General features: G+C 38.9%; 3 long non-coding RNA genes across 3 annotated transcripts; 1 reads left to right on the forward strand and 2 right to left on the reverse strand.

Annotated features, from left to right (window-relative positions):
• Positions 1 to 3110: 3110 nt before the first annotated feature.
• LOC126927776 (uncharacterized) lies at positions 3111 to 6558 on the reverse strand. The gene is made up of 2 exons (XR_007715873.1): positions 6068 to 6558; positions 3111 to 3637 (listed from the first exon to the last, which is right to left on the reverse strand). It is a non-coding gene; the product is annotated as an uncharacterized LOC126927776 (long non-coding RNA).
• A 10026-nt stretch (positions 6559 to 16584) lies between these two features.
• LOC126927785 (uncharacterized) lies at positions 16585 to 18192 on the reverse strand. Its single transcript, XR_007715886.1, has 4 exons — positions 18044 to 18192; positions 17764 to 17966; positions 17125 to 17655; positions 16585 to 17010 (listed from the first exon to the last, which is right to left on the reverse strand). It is a non-coding gene; the product is annotated as an uncharacterized LOC126927785 (long non-coding RNA).
• A 191-nt stretch (positions 18193 to 18383) lies between these two features.
• Positions 18384 to 18832, forward strand: LOC126927784 (uncharacterized). The gene is made up of 2 exons (XR_007715885.1): positions 18384 to 18532; positions 18688 to 18832. It is a non-coding gene; the product is annotated as an uncharacterized LOC126927784 (long non-coding RNA).
• The last annotated feature ends 9 nt before the right edge of the window (positions 18833 to 18841 follow it).

An 18841-nucleotide genomic window follows, 5' to 3' on the forward strand; every position in this document is an offset into this window, starting at 1 on the left:
AGGAGGATCATCGTGAGCAACCAGCACGGCACGGTGGAGCACGAGGTGGCGGCGGGAGTCCCGCAGGGATCCATCCTCGGACCATTCCTGTAGAACTTGGTATACGACCGGTTGCTCGAGAGACTCGACAACATGCCAATGGTCAGAGCAACCGCCTTCGCGGATGATCTGGCCATCACATGCTCCGTCGGGAGGAACGAAGAGGCCTCCGCTAAGGTCAACACGATGCTAAGGATCGCCAACGACTGGTGCACGAGTGTCGGGCTCACCCTGGCGAGAGAAAAGACGGAGGTCATGTTCATCACAAGCTTGCGAGTGCCGAGAGTGGTGAAACTCACGTTGGGCTCCTCGGACATCGAAACGGTCGATCGCATCAGGTATCTCGGAGTCGTCATTGACTCCAGTCGGAGGTTCGGTGCGCATATCGAGATGGTGTGTAACAGAGCCGACAAGTTAATAGGAGCACTTAGGGGAATTCTACCCAACATCAACGGGCCGCCCAGCTTGGCTCGTAGGCTCTACTACAATGTGTGGGAGTCCATCGTAACTTACGGAGCACCGGTGTGGGCTAGAGCAGCGAATACCGATAAGAACAGGAAAAAGCTGAAACGTGCACAACGAACGGCCCTGTGCATAACAACGACGGCATACCGTACCGTCTCCCACGCGGCACTTTGCGTGTTGACCGGGAATCTCCCGATTTACATAAAGATAAAGATGCTCGGAGAGACCTACGAGAGGAACAAGATCCATGGGTCCAGGAGTGGCACGGATGACGACTGCAAGCTGAAGGAGGAACTGGAGGCGATTCGCAAGAAGGCCCAAGAGGACTGGCAGAAGGAGTGGAACAACTACAAAAAAGAAAATATCACAAAGAAGCTAATACCGAGTGCGCTGCTATTTACCAAAAAGAAGATGGACATCGATCACCACACCATGCAGCTGCTAACCGGGCATGGGAGCTTCGGTGTCTATAGGAAAAGGATTGGCAGGGACAGCGACAGCAACTGTCTCGACTGTGGAGACCCGAACGACGATGCGGAGCACGCCCTCTTCGCGTGCCCGAAGTGGACGGATAGAAGGATCGAGCTGGAGAACGCTCTGGGCGGGAAGATAGACGTGGGCAATCTGATCGCCACGGCGACCGCCAAGGACGAGAGCTCGAATAAATTCAGGCAATTCTGCAAGACCGTCATGTGTCACAGGAGGGTGACAGCGAGGGCCTGGGAGGAAGCAAGGAGGAGAACGAGCGAAACAACAACTACGCGGGGCAATGAGGGCAAGAACATGAAACAACGAAAAACCGCAGAAGGAGACCAGCCCAGTATTCTGAACTGGCTGAGAGGACGACATGAGCAGTAACTGCCCGAAGAAGCAGATACTACGGGGCACGAAAGGACAACCCTGATGACTGCCGACAGGTTTTACCGGGGTTGTCTGCCCCCCAAGCGGAGGAAGAAGGAGGAGGGGTTTTTACTGGGTATGGCAACGACATCCGACCGACTCCCACATAACCCAGTGATGCGGGTCACTGGGCATGCGTAATAGCATTTTCCCCTCCCCACGCAAAAAAAAAAAATTATCCCGTGTTAGGTTCAGTCAGCTTAGTCCTACACAAAATTGATCCAATCATGTGAAAACAAATGTATTCTGATTTTTGTCGCAGATATTTCTGGTCTACGCACTCCAGTGCCCGCACAACTGATATTGAAACGCCTGATTTTCCCATATTCTACAGCGACAACATTACCTGATTTTTTACAACCATGAAGGACTCGAAAATACTTGCAATCCTCATCTGTGTGCAAGCTATTTTCGTCACAATCGTCCCGTCAGGGGCTGGTAAGTTGATACTGATTAATTATACCATCGAAATTCTATATAATGGCTACAAAAAATATTTGCATCATTACCCTCATTTCTTTTTTTCTCCCTTTTTCTTTTTCTTTTTTTTCCTTTCTCTTTTTCTTTTTTTTCTTTTTCTTTTTCTTTTTTCTTTTTTACGTGGGGAAAATTCGCTCGGACACGAAGCCACTTCTTAAATGGCGTGGTAGTGAACATCCAAATTAACTGTTTTTTTTCTTTTTCTTTTTTTTCCTTTCTCTTTTTCTATTTTTTTTCCTTTTTCTTTTTCTTTTTTCTTTTTTACGTGGGGAAAATTCGCTCGGACACGAAGCCACTTCTTAAGTGGCGTGGTAGTGAACATCCAAATTAACTGTTTTTTTTCTTTTTCTTTTTTTCCTTTCTCTTTTTCTATTTTTCTTCCTTTTTCTTTTTCTTCTTTTCCTATCTCTTTTTCTTTTTTTTTCCTTTTTCTTTTTCTTTTTTTTTTACGTGGAGGAAATCCGCTCGGACACGAAGCCACTTCATAAGTGGCGTGGTAGTGAACATCCAAATTAACTGGGGCACTAATTAGCTGAAGCTTCTAGTCAAACCAGGTATCAGTCTTTGTACGCAAAGGCATTCATTACAATCGTTTAAAGTTTGAAGAAGCACCGTTACAAATTCGTGATATAAGAGAAAGCGATTCAAAACTCGGACTCATTTGTTGGAACGACGCCGTGGGCAAAAGTACATAATGGAAAACTTTCTTCCAAGACCAATTGATAGCGCTGACGTAATTAAAATGTGACGATATTGCCAGCGACGTTTCTCCAAATAGACGACTAACTTATTTACGAATCGCCGTTACACGATTGTCGCTGGTAATACGGTTAGTAATCACTTTATTGAATTTTCGCTTGACGTGACAACGTCGAGTTCCTAGAGAGATTCTTCTCCCTTGTAAAACTATGTTTCTGCAACGACTGTATTTGTTGAATTACCGTTCGCGAACAAGTCCTTCTCTTTATTACGTGTAATAGATTCTTCTTTTTAAGTTTTAAATTACATTGGTAATTTTCTATAATTTATTACTCGAATATGGTAATTTTTTCTTAAAAAGTTTGCTTTTTCTACAATTATTTTACTACAAAACCCATCAAAAACATGATGTATGTATATATACCCTCAAATATTATCGGTTTATTCTCAAGCTATAGTTCAATTTCGGAAATTGCCAATTAAAATCATAAAAAAAAAAAACACAGAAAGTTCGTTAAAATATGCGATTTTCCAATCAAGATATAGAATTTATTCGAGTAATATAGATTACAGTAGCGATGGTGACGGCAACGATGAATGGACTGATTCTTCGTGCGAAAATAAATTGGTAGCGGAGAACGATGCATTGTTTCAGGGAATATCGATTTTCAAGCATGGTTTTGAAGTACGTGTGCGCGTGACTAGGTTTGTTAATTAATGCCGCTCCCAGGTTTTCAATATATAAATGTGACACCTACGTATCTTTAAGCTTAAAACAATTGGACTAACAATTTCATTAAATTTAAATCAATATTTATCTTTTTAAACGCAACAATATTTTTAATGACAACTTCACGTGTAAATCAAGTGCATACATATTCGATCGTTCTTGAAAACCTGATTCTCTGCGAAGAGAAAAATCCTTTGAGGTGGCCGTGTTGTGAGTTATAGTTGTGGTAGATAGTAGGCCTGTTCCGCTGTAAGTGTCACTGGGGGCTGTAGATGTCGCTGCCGGGGTACTGCTGATTTTTCGGCTTGTCGAGTGCCGCCACACCTTGAATAAAGATTTGATCTACGTTTTATACGCTACGTTTTACATCCACCTCTTTTCAGATATACCTCTCTATTTAAAATCATAGATCGTCACAATCTATAGGTATTTCCTTGAAAAGGTTAAAGTCGTTCTGTATAAAAGCCAATTCAAAGGGGAAGGAAATTCTGCGAAAAATTCTTTCAGATTACCCTATGTTTTTTATCGTTATATTACTTCTAAATTTTAAAGCACCAAATCACATGGCTGAAATTTTTAAAGTCTTTCTATATCTTCGAGGAAGTAAGATAAGGTTGATAGATAGTCGTTGTTGGTACTTAACCGAGTATGGTCATATAGTCGATTAAATGAAATTTCTATTCTTTCAGATATATATCGTCAAATATATATTATATATCAATGTTAATTGTTATCTGTGTTGGCGTAGTGAATAAACACATTGATGTTCGGTGTTTCAATTATCAGAATTATAATCGATGTTAAATGTATAGAGTGTCAAAAAATTATTTGTTATAGCTGTGGAAGATGGAGATCTGTTAGAGAAAATGGATCATGAAATTGATCTTGAGTATAATTTTCAGATAAAATTTTTTATTGCATCATAAAGTACTCATCACGAGAAACGAAAGTTTCAGAAAACCCCTGGATCGTAAATGATTCGTTCTTTTGAAAAAAGCTGTTTAAAATTTCTTATACTAATCCCTATACTAATTGTGTATACTAATTGTATTTAGTATATTATATTATAAATAATGGTTAATATAAGTATCAAAACAAATAGACAACAATTAATTAGATAACATCGTAATAACATAATATAATATAATGGGCGTAATCATATACAGTAAAACTTAGAAAATGTGCTCTGGATGAATTCGGTGATAATTATCCTTTGTTCCGTGGTATGTATAGGCAAAAACGAATGGTAGATCGCAGCATAATAGTTTCCAACCATCCACAATTGTTCTAATTCCTCACTCGACGTCTTTCATGTTCATTCATGTAGGAAAAAGTATGTTATCGTTTAATAATAAGCTTTTAAGCGTTTAATAACATCTCGTCGAGTAGAAATTCCACACGAAGCAGTGAAAAAAATAATATTTGAAGAAGATCTATGTTCTCAGCTTCGTCGTGTGCAAGAACTTTGTAGGATAGATTGTATCATGCGATGAAAATTTTATACTTGTAAGTTAAGAAAATTGGAACGAAAATTCACGTTGTCTCAAAGATATCTTGTTTTTGGATAGAAATAGTTACTTTACTAACAACATTCTCAATATTAAGGATATCAACATCTTAGATTTAATTAAAGCCGCTGGAATACGCCAGATATTTCATATCTGACTTAAACATGTACTGCGACGAGCGAAAAAAGTAAACACATAAATATAAAAAACTAATTTTTCAAGTGATCGGTAAAGATTAGGTAACAGTAACTACAAGTTATTATTAACGAAATGTAATAGTTAATTTTCATTAACATTAATAATGTACAAAACATTTTACAAAAATGGACATCTCAAACCACGTTTACAGTTTTACACATTAATTATACTCGTCGAATCAAGGTTTCAACATAGTATTTCGTCCACTAGTACTACTTCACGTTTATTATATCCAATAGAATTAACTACTATTTAGGTAAATTATTTTGTGGAATGGTCAAATAATGCTCTTTTCTCATTATACCTTCGACATTCGCTTTCTACATAAAATCAACGGGCTGTGTTTACACTTTTGCTTGTCACTGCATATCAAGGAAGATTGAAATATAAAGTAATTCGCACAAAAAAGTAGATATTAGTATTGATGTTATTGTATTCCATATTTGACCTTAAAATATGAATAAAATCAGTCTAAGTATTAATGAAATTGCAAACATTTTTTCTAAAAGAACGGAACTTTCCTTTCTAATGAGCACTATATGATGCAATAGAAAAACAATTTGACACTGAAAATTGTGGTCAAGATCAATTTTGCGCTACACTTATTTAACCAATTTTCATCAAATCGAAGGTGTAGAATGGCTTGAAAAAAAAACCGCGATAAATACTTTTTTGACACTCTGTACAAAGGTGTATATCAATGTGTATATCGATACACATACTCTGTATGTGCATATCCGTGGAACATATATCCGTTTTTCGAAGCAAAATGTCATCTACCTGTTCAAAAGAGCAAAGCAAAAACTCTACATAGAGGGTTTGTTACTGTTCACACTCTGTATTTCCGTGCGTAAAGTATCCAACCAGATATCCAGGAACAGCTTTCAGGGAACGAGATTGAATATTTGATCGAATATATTTAATATGGCAATGTTAACGTATAACAATATACGTATAACAATATACGTATGGAATTTTAAAAGTCACGAGGGTTGCAGCGGACTCAATTTTAATGTACATTAAACATTTTGCTCATTGATGACCTTACCTTAATTTTTTTCTCCTTCCTCACTTTCTTCTCCTATGCGAGTGACACAGCAAGATTGATAGTAACAAGCGATTTCATTAAAACACAATCTCCTTTTCCATTTGATGAACACGATACGAGACGAGGGAATGATTTAGGAACACGACTTTCGAGCGGTTTCAACAACTATTAAGTTTCATTTATAGCAACGAACACTGCCAAAGACGTAATCAATAAGATTCGCGTAGGTGCCGTAGATGACGTAGATAAAAAAACGTAGATCAAACGTAAATGACGAAATTATACATTAATTTATTTTAACGCGTTAAAATTACGCTAATGACAGTTGCTCCATTCTATTTGTTCACATATTTGAGCCCTATATGGAACAAAGTGAACGGAGCATCTGCAAGCGTGTTAACCGGACAACGACGAATTTTCACATCTACTCCACGAAGCTTCACATATATCAATGACCACTGCCGTAGTCATGGTCAAGCGTAGATGGCGAAGTTATGTATTGATTCACTTTAACACGTTAAGATTACGCTAGTGAGACTTGCGCAGTACTATTTGTTCATATATTTAAGCCCTATATGCAACAAAGTGAACGTAGCATCAGCAAGCGTGTTAATTGGACAACCACGAATTTTCACATATATTGCACGAAGATTCGTATATAACAATGATCACTGCCATAATCATGGTCAAACGTAGATGACGAGATTATGCATTAATTCACTTTAAAAATTACGCTAGTGACAGTTGCGCCGTTCTATTTGTTCATATATTTAAGCCCTATATGCAACAAAGCGAACGTAGCATCTGCAAGCGTGTTAGTTGGACAACGACGAATTTCGTTTCGCAAACACGGACACGTGAAACATTTTGAAGTTACGTGGACGCGAGAGTAATTCGTTCCCTTAAATTGCTCAATTTCCATTTCTTTCGCCATGTATATTCGAGTATTGCATTTGAATTGCAGAGCAGTCGGAAGTAACGGCGCACGTCGTTGATATATCGACAGGAACATGAATTCTTTTTTCATAGGATGAATACTTTTTTCATCGAATTATTAAACCGAATCAAGTTTTCAAATCCAATCATTTAATTTCATCGTTTTACATCGAACGTTTCAATCTTTTTTCTTTTAAATACCTTACCTATATTTCATCTCGTTGAATATTCCATATTTTTAATGCTACTACCACTTATTGGTAATTTCAAATATGTAATTATCGTTCTGAAGTTAGAAATTCGAAATAGCATTCGTCAGTATATGATTCTACGTTTTATATAGAGTAATAAAAATGATACAATGAGTTTCGGTAAATAACCAATAAAAATTTTTGTTCCTTTTTCTTTTTCTTTTTTTTTTTTTTTTGGTTTTATGTATCCCAGGTCGAGAATAAACTATGTGCACGTTTTCTCTCGTTTCTTGTATTTTTATGAGGAATTCAGTCTTTTTACGCCACAAGAGTCTCAACGTTTTCGTTTTCACGCCTACGTTACGCTCGTTAAACACGTTCCAACAAGACCATGAATAAGGATAACAGCTTTAATGTTTTCACATGTGTTTATTTATTATTTTAGACCTTAAATATTTTATTTATAAAATCTTTATTTAAACAAGTTACCATTGTCGCTACAATAAATCAATGAATGAAATCAGTTTAAATTTAAAATATCATTTCATAATTTCTCGTCACTTGTATCTAAAAACAACAAAAAAAACGGTGTACCCACATCGTGCGTAGACGGGAAATTAAAACAGTGGAGCTTAATTGAAACACTGATCATATTCCGCGATTGTAAAACAATAATAGAAAATCGTGTTTCTTTTGAAGGGTATGAAATTGTCAGGAGATTATGCCATAAATGAAATTGGAAACTGGCTGGTCAAAGGGATTAAATTCAATTAAACCGAACTGTGTTATATTGTACAAAGGCTAGAGAACTGCTACCAAATATCTGCTAGTTTAAAGGTGTCCCTTATAAATTATAATTATATTTCAAATTCAATCTCCTAGTAATAAGTAAATTAATATTTTACCTAAAATCTGTGATATAGATAACAAAAATAAATTCTTTACATTATTCGTTAGTTTGCAATATAATTAGAATATTATCTTTATTTTCTGGTGTCTTTGTTATTCTTAAAAGATAAACTGCTTATTTACAAATTTAACACTGCATATGCTATTAATAAATCATTTTATATTTAATTTTGCAACCTTCAGTCATTGTTAAAACTTGTTGACAATACTGTCGGTTAATAGAAATTTCTAAAATCCCCTTATTTCTACTCGATTAAAGGGTATATTGCAGAAACTATGTTAGCTACAGTGTTAGCTACAAATCACCTGTGTCACTCCATTAAACTTATACACAATAGTATTGATTCTTGTTTTAATTTAAAATAAAATATGTTATTGTAGGAATGAAGCAGAATGTTCAAATAATTGAAACAACTTTTTGTCCTATAATTAGTGCCTTTCATTTTAAAAATTAAAAAATTTTTAATCAACGATATTTGGAAGTTTCGATCTAAAATGACCAGGAATTGAAATAGAAAATATTTTTATGCCAATAAATACGTATTCTTCACACATAAAACAAATATGAAAACAAAAATCGATGTATATTAATGAATTTTGAAATGGGGAGGAATTATATGATTATACCCATTCTCTGTTGCGTTTAATTGTTTCAATTGATGTCTCATGAGAATTTTCATCGAATTTTTTAGAGATTTTTTTTTTATTAGAATATTTACGATCAATTCTCGTTGAGAATTTTCAGTAATTAATTTAATTTGGCGTGATACAATGACATGGATCATAATAGTTTTATATTGTTGGTTCTAGTAGAAACTAAGGATTTAATCTAGAGGGTATTTTCTTTTTAGTCTGCGGATCTGGTCCGTCGTGTCCAGTAGTTGGGTGACTAGTGGGTTGTGGTGGTTGTTGACTCTTGTGTTATATCTGCTTCTGGACTTGTGTATTTCATCTTTGACTGTAGGTATCTTGAGGTCACGGTGGATTGTTTCGTTGGTAAGATACCAGGGTGCATTTGATAGGGATCTTAGCGTTTTCGATTGGAAGCGTTGGAGTATTTCAATGTTGGAATTACTTGCTGTTCCCCATAGTTGGATTCCGTAGGTCCAGACAGGTTTTATTACGGCCTTGTAGAGGGTTATTTTGTTCTGTATGTTTAGCTTGGAGCGTCGGCCCGTGAGCCAATAGAATTTTCTTAGTTTTTCCTTTAGTTGCTTTGTTTTTTCTGAGATATGTTTTTTCCAAGTTAGCCTCCTGTCCAGGGTCATGCCCAGGTATCTTACGGAGTCCTTGCTTGGGATTATTGTGTTGTTAATGGTGACCTGGGGGCAGGTTTGTTTTCGGAGCGTGAAGGTTACATGAGAGGATTTTTTTCGTTTATTTTGAAGCCTCATTTTTCGAACCACTTTTCCATGGAGTCGAGACTTCGCTGGAGAGTGGATGAGGCAATTGCCGGGTCTGCGTGAGTAGCTAATAGTGCTGTGTCGTCGGCAAATGTTGCTATTGTTACCTCGTTTGATATAGGTAAGTCGGCAGTGTAGATGGAGAACAGTAGGGGTCCGAGGACACTACCTTGGGGTATGTCGGATTCTATTGGGAATGTTGCGGAAGTGGCGCCTAGGCATTTAACTATGAATTGTCTGTTGGTTAGGTAGGATTTTAATATGGTGTAGTATGGGTGGGGTAGGATCTTTTTAAGCTTGTAGAGTAGCCCTTCATGCCATACTTTGTCGAATGCCTGTTGGATGTCTAGGAATACCGCTGAGCAGTGTTTTTTCTTTTCAAGGGTTTGGCTGATCATGTGGGTTATGCGGTGGATTTGCTCTACTGTTGAGTGTTGTTTTCGGAAGCCGAATTGGTGATCTGGGAGTGTTTTCAATTCTTCTAGGAGTGGAAGGAGACGATTCGTGAGCATCCTCTCGAATAGTTTAGACAGTGTAGGTAAAAGACTGATTGGGCGATAGGAGCTGGTTTCATATATTGGTTTACCGGGTTTAGGGATGAGGGTGATCAGTGAGATTTTCCACGCCTGAGGAAAGTATTCAAGGCGGAAGATAGCGTTAAAGATTGATGCGATGAGTGCAATCCCTTTTATGGGAAGTTCCTTGATTGCTTTATTGTCTATTAGGTCGTGACCTGCTGCTTTCTTGGGGTTTAGGCGACTGATTGCTTCTATGATCTCTGAAGAAGTGAAGGGTTCAATAGGAGGGGACATTTGGAAGGGAGTGTGCAGATATTCGGTAACGTCCGCTGCAGCTATGGAGGAATGGGGTTGGAATACTTCAGTCAAGTGTTTGGCAAATAGGTTGGCTTTTTCTATAGGGCTACGCGCCCATCCACCCTGCGGACGGCGGATTGGAGGTATTATTTGTGGGAGGCGCGTGAGTTTCCTGGAGGCCTTCCATAGTGAGTAGTTGGAGTCGGCTGTGGGGGACGAGCTGACGAGATATTTGTGAAAACGGTCATTATTGTAGATTTTTATAGTTTTGGATAATTTTCTAGTTGCGTTGTTTAGTTTGCGTTTGTCCTCCGGTGTTCTATGGGTCTGCCATATCCTTCTTAGTCTACGTTTTTCTGCTATTTTTTTAATATGTACTGGGGGTATTCGTGATTGCCGATGGACGTTTTTGCCGGTGTGGAGAAGCGGATAGCGTTTATTATGTTCGTGTTTAAGTATTCCGTGGCTGCTTCGATTTCTTCATTGGTTTTTAGTGAAGTTGAGGCTGAAGTTGTGTGTGTAAAGACTTCTCTAAAGAGCTGCCAGTTGGTGTGTTGGTTATGTATGGAGCCATTAGGTGTATTCTCGATGATAGTTGAACTGACTGTTACTATCACGGGGGAATGATCAGAGGAGAGATCAGCCGAGGAATTGATTTGGACGTGTCTTGACGAGATATTTTTAGTTATGAGGAAATCAAGGAGATCGGGTATTTTGTTTGTGTCGGTGGGCCAGTGTGTAGGTTCGTATGTGGTAAGGTAGTTGAGGTTGTTGGTTATTACGCTGTTGAGGAGGTTTTTGCCTCTTACTGTAACCAATCTGCTGCCCCATTGGGTGTGTTTGACGTTGTAGTCTCCTCCAGCTATGAATCTATTGCCCAGGGTGTCCAGGGAGTCGTCAAAGTCTTCTTTGGCGATGGAGTGTCTGGGAGGGCAGTATACAGCTGAAGTGGTGATTGTACCATGACAGTCTTCTATTGCTACGTTTGTTGCTTGGAGGTAGTCTTTCTGGAATGGTGGAAGTTCGTAGTGCTTAATGTTTGATTCGATTATGATTCCGGTGCCGCCGTGGGCCTTTCCGCTGGGGTGTTGGGTGTGGTAGAAGTTGTAGCCGTGTATTTTGAGGTAGTTTTTATCGGTGAAGTGGGTTTCGGATATGAGCATCACATCGATTTGCTGTTGTTTTAAGAATAGTTCTAGTTCAAATTTGTGCTGAGCTAGACCGTTGGCGTTCCGCAAAGCTATGCGTCTTGGTTTTATTTTGCTTCTGTGCGTATGAATTTGTCCATGAAGAGTGTGAGTAGTGACAGCAAGTTGTTAATTTGCTCAGTTTGCTTCTCGATAAGTTTTTCGAGTCTGGTGAAGTTGTTTGTGTTTTGTGGGGTGGGAATTCTATTTTCTGTGTGTACACTGTGGGTTTTCGAGTTGTTTACGTTTCCTTGTGTTGCCTGCGCGTGGGATACTGATGGTGAGGTGAGCTTTGGGGTCTAGGTTCTTGTATGGTTATGTCCTTGGGTCTCAGTTTTGGATACTTAATATTATGTAGTGTTTTATATGCTGAGCATCCTTTGTAGTTCGCAGGATGCTCTCCTTGACAGTGGATGCACTTAGCGGGGGTTTCGGGGGATTTAGTGTATTGGTCAGTGGGGTGATTACTTGCACATTTTACGCACCGGAAGTTATGGTTGCAGTATTTCTGCGTGTGGCCGTACCTTTGGCACCTTTTACATTGTACTATTTCTTTCTTTACAAGAGGTGGTTCGAACTTAACTATGGAGTTCATCAGCCGGTTGACGTTGTAAATTTCTTTGTTGTTCCCTTTTTGTTTTAAATCTATGAAGAATAGTGATAGTGGGTATCTTGAGATTCTATGTTTAATGTTGCTTATGTTTGTTACCTCATGGCCAAGATTTTGAAGTTTGTACTTTAGTTCATCTAGGTCGACTGAGTGGTGGATGTTGCGTAGCACCACACGAAAAGGTCTTTCTTCTTTGAGCTGATATGTGTGGAATTTAGCGTTTAACGTTTTTAGCAACTTAGTTAACTTTCTACAGGCGTCTGGGTGGGTCAGCAGAATTTTCACGTGGTTGTTGTTAATTTTTAACTTGTAGTCCTCTTTGCTGATGTCTTTTTCAATGGTCCTTATCATTGACTGTATGTCGATTACGTCGTCAATGAATATTGGTGGAGGAGGGGGAATTCTTTGAGTATGGAGATTATTTACCTTCTCGGTTGTATTCATGGAGTTTTCCGTAGACTCCAGTATTGAGAATCTATTGAAGGTGGTCACCTGGCTGGCTGGTGGTTTAGTTTGACTCTTATTCACATTTGTCTTGCTTGGTTCCAGCTTGCGTTTTTTCGAGTGATGGTCGTTTACCAGGATAGATGTGTTGCCCCCTTGCCACGGGGGAGGAAAAACGGCGGTGTTATAATTTAGCTCCGGAGAGCCTGTTTGGAATGATAGAGCCATCATCGAGCTAGTTAATTCAGTGTGAAAGAACTAGTCGAGAGGCTGTTAACCCTTAGCTAGGTTTGTTGGATTTGCTTTCGACAGATGAGCGTCACGTGGAGTTTTGTGAATTTCACAGGGCACTGGACACACGTCTCGGCACTCAGCAGCAACTGGATGGTCACGTGCTGTTTTGTGGACTTCGCAGGGCACTGGACACACGTTTGCACGCCTCGGCACTCACCAGCAAACTGTTCATGGTAACGCTGTCGAGGAAAACTATGATGGGTGTGCCTAAGGGCCCGAAATCATCGGATTCGTGGAAAAAAGCCTTCGTTCGGAAAGTGAGGGAAATTGGCGTTACTGTTAATTGGTCAATTTCCATGTTCGTGGTTAGGGAAGGGTGCTAGCCGCCCTAGAACTATCGAAACTCGGCCACGAAGTCATCAATGTCAGCAACATAAGGCATAGAGTCTCGAAAAAACCGTTATCCCTATTTTTTATCGATTTAAAACAGAAACCCAACAATAAGGAAATCTACAACATCAGTCGCCTAATGAACGCTATAGTAAAATTCGAACCACCGCAAATCAAAAAGGAGATAGTGCAATGCAAGAGGTGCCAAAGATACGGGCACACGCAGAAATACTGCAACCATATCTTCCGCTGCGTCAAATGTGCAGGTACACACCCCACCGACCAGTGCAGTAAATCACCGGAAATCCCAGCGAAGTGCATCCACTGTCAAGGTGACCATCCTGCCAACTACAAAGGCTGCTCAGCCTACAAAACACTGTACTCAAACAAGTACCCCAAACTTAGAACAAAAGAGGTAACCTACCAAATACCCAGCTCACCGAAATTCATCTTTACCCCAATCTCCCCAACCAATCAAACACCCAGCCCTACCAAATTCACCACTCCCTCAACCTCCTATGCCCAAGCGGTACAAGGCACTCAAAATATACCAAATAGCCACAGGGATCCTCCTCAAAATAGTGCCCCCAAATCACCTGATACAGACAACGTCTCTAGGCTTGAAAAGCTAATAGAGAAACAATCAGAGCAAATTAACAACTTGCTGTCACTACTCACACTCTTCATGGACAAATTCATACGCACAGAAGCAAAATAAAACCAATGCGAATAGCTCTGCGGAACGCCAACGGTCTAGCTCAGCACAAATTTGAACTAGAACTATTCTTAAAACAACAGCAAATCGATGTGATGCTCATATCCGAAACCCACTTCACCGATAAAAACTACCTCAAAATACACGGCTACAACTTCTACCACACCCAACACCCCAGCGGAAAGGCCCACGGCGACACCGGAATCATAATCGAATCAAACATTAAGCACTACGAACTTCCACCATTCCAGAAAGACTACCTCCAAGCAACAAACGTAGCAATAGAAGACTGTCATGGTACAATCACCACTTCAGCTGTATACTGCCCTCCCAGACGCTCCATCGCCAAAGAAGACTTTGACGACTTCCTGGACACCCTGGGCAATAGATTCATAGCTGGAGGAGACTACAACGCCAAACACACCCAATGGGGCAGCAGACTGGTTACAGTAAGAAGCAAAAACCTCCTCAACAGCGTAATAACCAACAACCTCAACTACCTTACCACATACGAACCTACACACTGGCCCACCGACACAAACAAAATACCCGATCTCCTTGATTTCCTCATAACTAAAAATATCTCGTCAAGACACGTCCAAATCAATTCCTCGGCTGATCTCTCCTCTGATCATTCCCCCGTGATGGTGACAGTCAGTTCAACTATCATCGAGAATACACCTAATGGCTCCATACATAACCAACACACCAACTGGCAGCTCTTTAGAGAAGTCTTTACACAGACAACTTCAGTCTCAACTTCACTAAAAACCAATGAAGAAATCGAAGCAGCCACGGAATACTTAAACACGAGCATAATAAACGCTATCCGCTTCTCCACACCGGCAAAAACGTCCATCGGCAATCACGAATACCCCCAGTACATATTAAAAAAAATAGCAGAAAAACGTAGACTAAGAAGGATATGGCAGACCCATAGAACACCGGAGGACAAACGCAAACTAAACAACGCAACTAGAAAATTATCCAAAACTATAAAAATCTACAATTATGACCGTTTTCACAAATATCTCGTCAGCTTGTCCCCCACAGCCGACTCCAACTACTCACTATGGAAGGCCTCCAGGAAACTCACGCGCCTCCCACAAATAATACCTCCAATCCGCCGTCCGCAGGGTGGATGGGCGCGTAGCCCTATAGAAAAAGCCAACCTATTTGCCAAACACTTGACTGAAGTATTCCAACCCCATTCCTCCATAGCTGCAGCGGACGTTACCGAATATCTGCACACTCCCTTCCAAATGTCCCCTCCTATTGAACCCTTCACTTCTTCAGAGATCATAGAAGCAATCAGTCGCCTAAACCCCAAGAAAGCAGCAGGTCACGACCTAATAGACAATAAAGCAATCAAGGAACTTCCCATAAAAGGGATTGCACTCATCGCATCAATCTTTAACGCTATCTTCCGCCTTGAATACTTTCCTCAGGCGTGGAAAATCTCACTGATCACCCTCATCCCTAAACCCGGTAAACCAATATATGAAACCAGCTCCTATCGCCCAATCAGTCTTTTACCTACACTGTCTAAACTATTCGAGAGGATGCTCACGAATCGTCTCCTTCCACTCCTAGAAGAATTGAAAACACTCCCAGATCACCAATTCGGCTTCCGAAAACAACACTCAACAGTAGAGCAAATCCACCGCATAACCCACATGATCAGCCAAACCCTTGAAAAGAAAAAACACTGCTCAGCGGTATTCCTAGACATCCAACAGGCATTCGACAAAGTATGGCATGAAGGGCTACTCTACAAGCTTAAAAAGATCCTACCCCACCCATACTACACCATATTAAAATCCTACCTAACCAACAGACAATTCATAGTTAAATGCCTAGGCGCCACTTCCGCAACATTCCCAATAGAATCCGACATACCCCAAGGTAGTGTCCTCGGACCCCTACTGTTCTCCATCGACACTGCCGACTTACCTATATCAAACGAGGTAACAATAGCAACATTTGCCGACGACACAGCACTATTAGCTACCCACGCAGACCCGGCAATTGCCTCATCCACTCTCCAGCGAAGTCTCGACTCCATGGAAAAGTGGTTCGAAAAATGAGGCTTCAAAATAAACGAAAAAAATCCTCTCATGTAACCTTCACGCTCCGAAAACAAACCTGCCCCCAGGTCACCATTAACAACACAATAATCCCAAGCAAGGACTCCGTAAGATACCTGGGCATGACCCTGGACAGGAGGCTAACTTGGAAAAAACATATCTCAGAAAAAACAAAGCAACTAAAGGAAAAACTAAGAAAATTCTATTGGCTCACGGGCCGACGCTCCAAGCTAAACATACAGAACAAAATAACCCTCTACAAGGCCGTAATAAAACCTGTCTGGACCTACGGAATCCAACTATGGGGAACAGCAAGTAATTCCAACATTGAAATACTCCAACGCTTCCAATCGAAAACGCTAAGATCCCTATCAAATGCACCCTGGTATCTTACCAACGAAACAATCCACCGTGACCTCAAGATACCTACAGTCAAAGATGAAATACACAAGTCCAGAAGCAGATATGACACAAGAGTCAACAACCACCACAACCCACTAGTCACCCAACTACTGGACACGACGGACCGATCTACATTTATCATATTTTATATAAAATTAGAAGGGACCTTTAAAAAATTGCATGCAACAACACACTTACAGGTACTCTTGAATTAGTTTTTCTACATGTCTGATTATGTCTTTATATGTGTATGTCAATTCAAATTTATTTTCTTAAAAGTCCCTTAATGAAAAACTAACACTTCATACTAACTTAGAACTTTTGAGTTCTTAGAATATTCTGATTTAGTCACTGGCTGTACCATAAATTCATTTACAGATATTATATTTCCACCAAGAGCTAGGTTTATTATGAGCCTTCCTGCATCATCATCGAATCCTTCTATTTGACCATAATTATTACCTTGTTTTCCAGCTATAATTTTCACAAATGTTCCTTTCTCGATTTTAACTTCTTCCTCTTCTTTTTTGGAATCTGTATTTTTCTTCTGCAATGCTACTTTGTCTGCTCCAAGACCCATACCTTTTGGTCGTAATTCTGGTATGACAGCTGCTACTAATCTGTAATAGTTAGAATAAACGATTGTGAAATAAAAAATGATGTTCTCTGTTTACTTTCCAATAAGTGATGTATTAAACACATATAATTAATTTAATCTAGAATAAAATTCATACTTTTCATTTCAACCAATTCCCTTTCCTGGTTGCCATCCCATTCCCTGTAACATTGCTACACCAAAAGCATCAATAGGAATTTTTTCATAATCTTGTAACGTAGACTGAAGAATAAAAAACAATATTTATAATATGCAAATGTAATACATCTGTGCATTGCACATCAATATGTTGATAACGTACCTGTTCTTTGCCTCTTAATGATTCATCTTCTACTAAAGGTAAAGTTAAATCATTTGTTTTAGTTTCATGTTCATTCTTTGACTTAAGTTCCTCAATGATTTCTTCCGCCGCTTGCTCTTCTAAAGTAACAACTTTATTTTCACTATCTTCAACTGGCTCTTTCTTTATTGATATTATTGGCGATGTGTTTTTCCATTAGATAGCTTTGATTTTGCCTCGTTAACACTAGCGTCTCCTACCTTTTCCTTATCTGCCTTCGGAAGGAAAATGTCTGCATCTATTTTATTAACAATTCTATCATGCCAGGTTTTTGAACCTAGTAATGGAATAATTAGAGATTCATCTTTTCTTTCTTCCTCATTGAAATAAAAAATTGTTTTCAAATATATATATTCCGCTATTGGTGATTTTTATAGGTTAGGTTGAGGTTATATGTTTCTTGATTATAAATTTTACTTTTTGAACTCACCCTATTACTTTAATACCTTTTTCATTAAGGCATTCAATGTAATCAACTTTCTTTTTTTCTTGTGGAATAGCATTTTTTCTTAATAGATTTCTTAATAGATTTTGCAAAACCGAAGGAAATCTTCTTTCCTTCTTCTGCTGGTTTGTTTGTTATTTTAACACTGACTTATAGATCAATACACATGTATATACTAGACATAAAGATTGATGTCACTTGAAACTATGTGCATGAATCTAATATCTTATTATACTTTATTAATCTACTCACAATTACTTGCACATTACTAAAATTTCATTCCGACAATATATCAAGCGCCTGAATAAGTGACATTAAAGTAAACATATATGAGAGAGGAAATAAGAAGAACTGACGCCTATGGTTTTCTATGTTACAGAGCTAGTGCTGCACCATACGGCCAAATGCCGAAAGTGGCTAGGATATCCCAGAGAGAGTAGTGCTGCACCATGCAGTCAAATGCCGAAGGTGGCTTATGCTAGTATATATCTGTCTATACGTTTCAATCAGAAAATCGATATTATGTGTTCATGTGAAAGTTCACATTTCCTTAGGAGCTGTATTTTGATAGATTTAAGCTTCTAATGGAGCATTTTAAACGTATAGAGTATACTATGAAGTAGAGTGCGGATCATTTTATATTCATAGAAAATTTGAATGTATGGAAATGTACAAAATGCTCATGATATGCAAAAATATGCAAAATATTCAAAGTAAACCAATCATCAAAAAGTTTAAAAGGTGAAACAAATTTCTTTAATAACACCTAGATTAATTTTTATTTGTTAACGATCTACATTCTACTACGCTTTTAATTCTACCCTAGTTTATGCACCATAGCGCATGACAGCGCTATTATGTCCTTTACAATTTATTCAAGATCATTCTATTTTCAGATCAGACTCTCTATTTTTCTTTTTGCATCCTGCAAATTACCGTATAGTGATGTAAAACGAAAGCTATTGCTCGTTAAAATTTGACGTACTTTTGTTTTCATGAAAATATACATATGTTGAATTAAATAAACTAAACTATTGATAATCACATTGA

This window comes from Bombus affinis, unplaced genomic scaffold (assembly GCF_024516045.1).
Source record: "Bombus affinis isolate iyBomAffi1 unplaced genomic scaffold, iyBomAffi1.2 ctg00000214.1, whole genome shotgun sequence".
NCBI lineage: Eukaryota > Metazoa > Arthropoda > Insecta > Hymenoptera > Apidae > Bombus > Bombus affinis.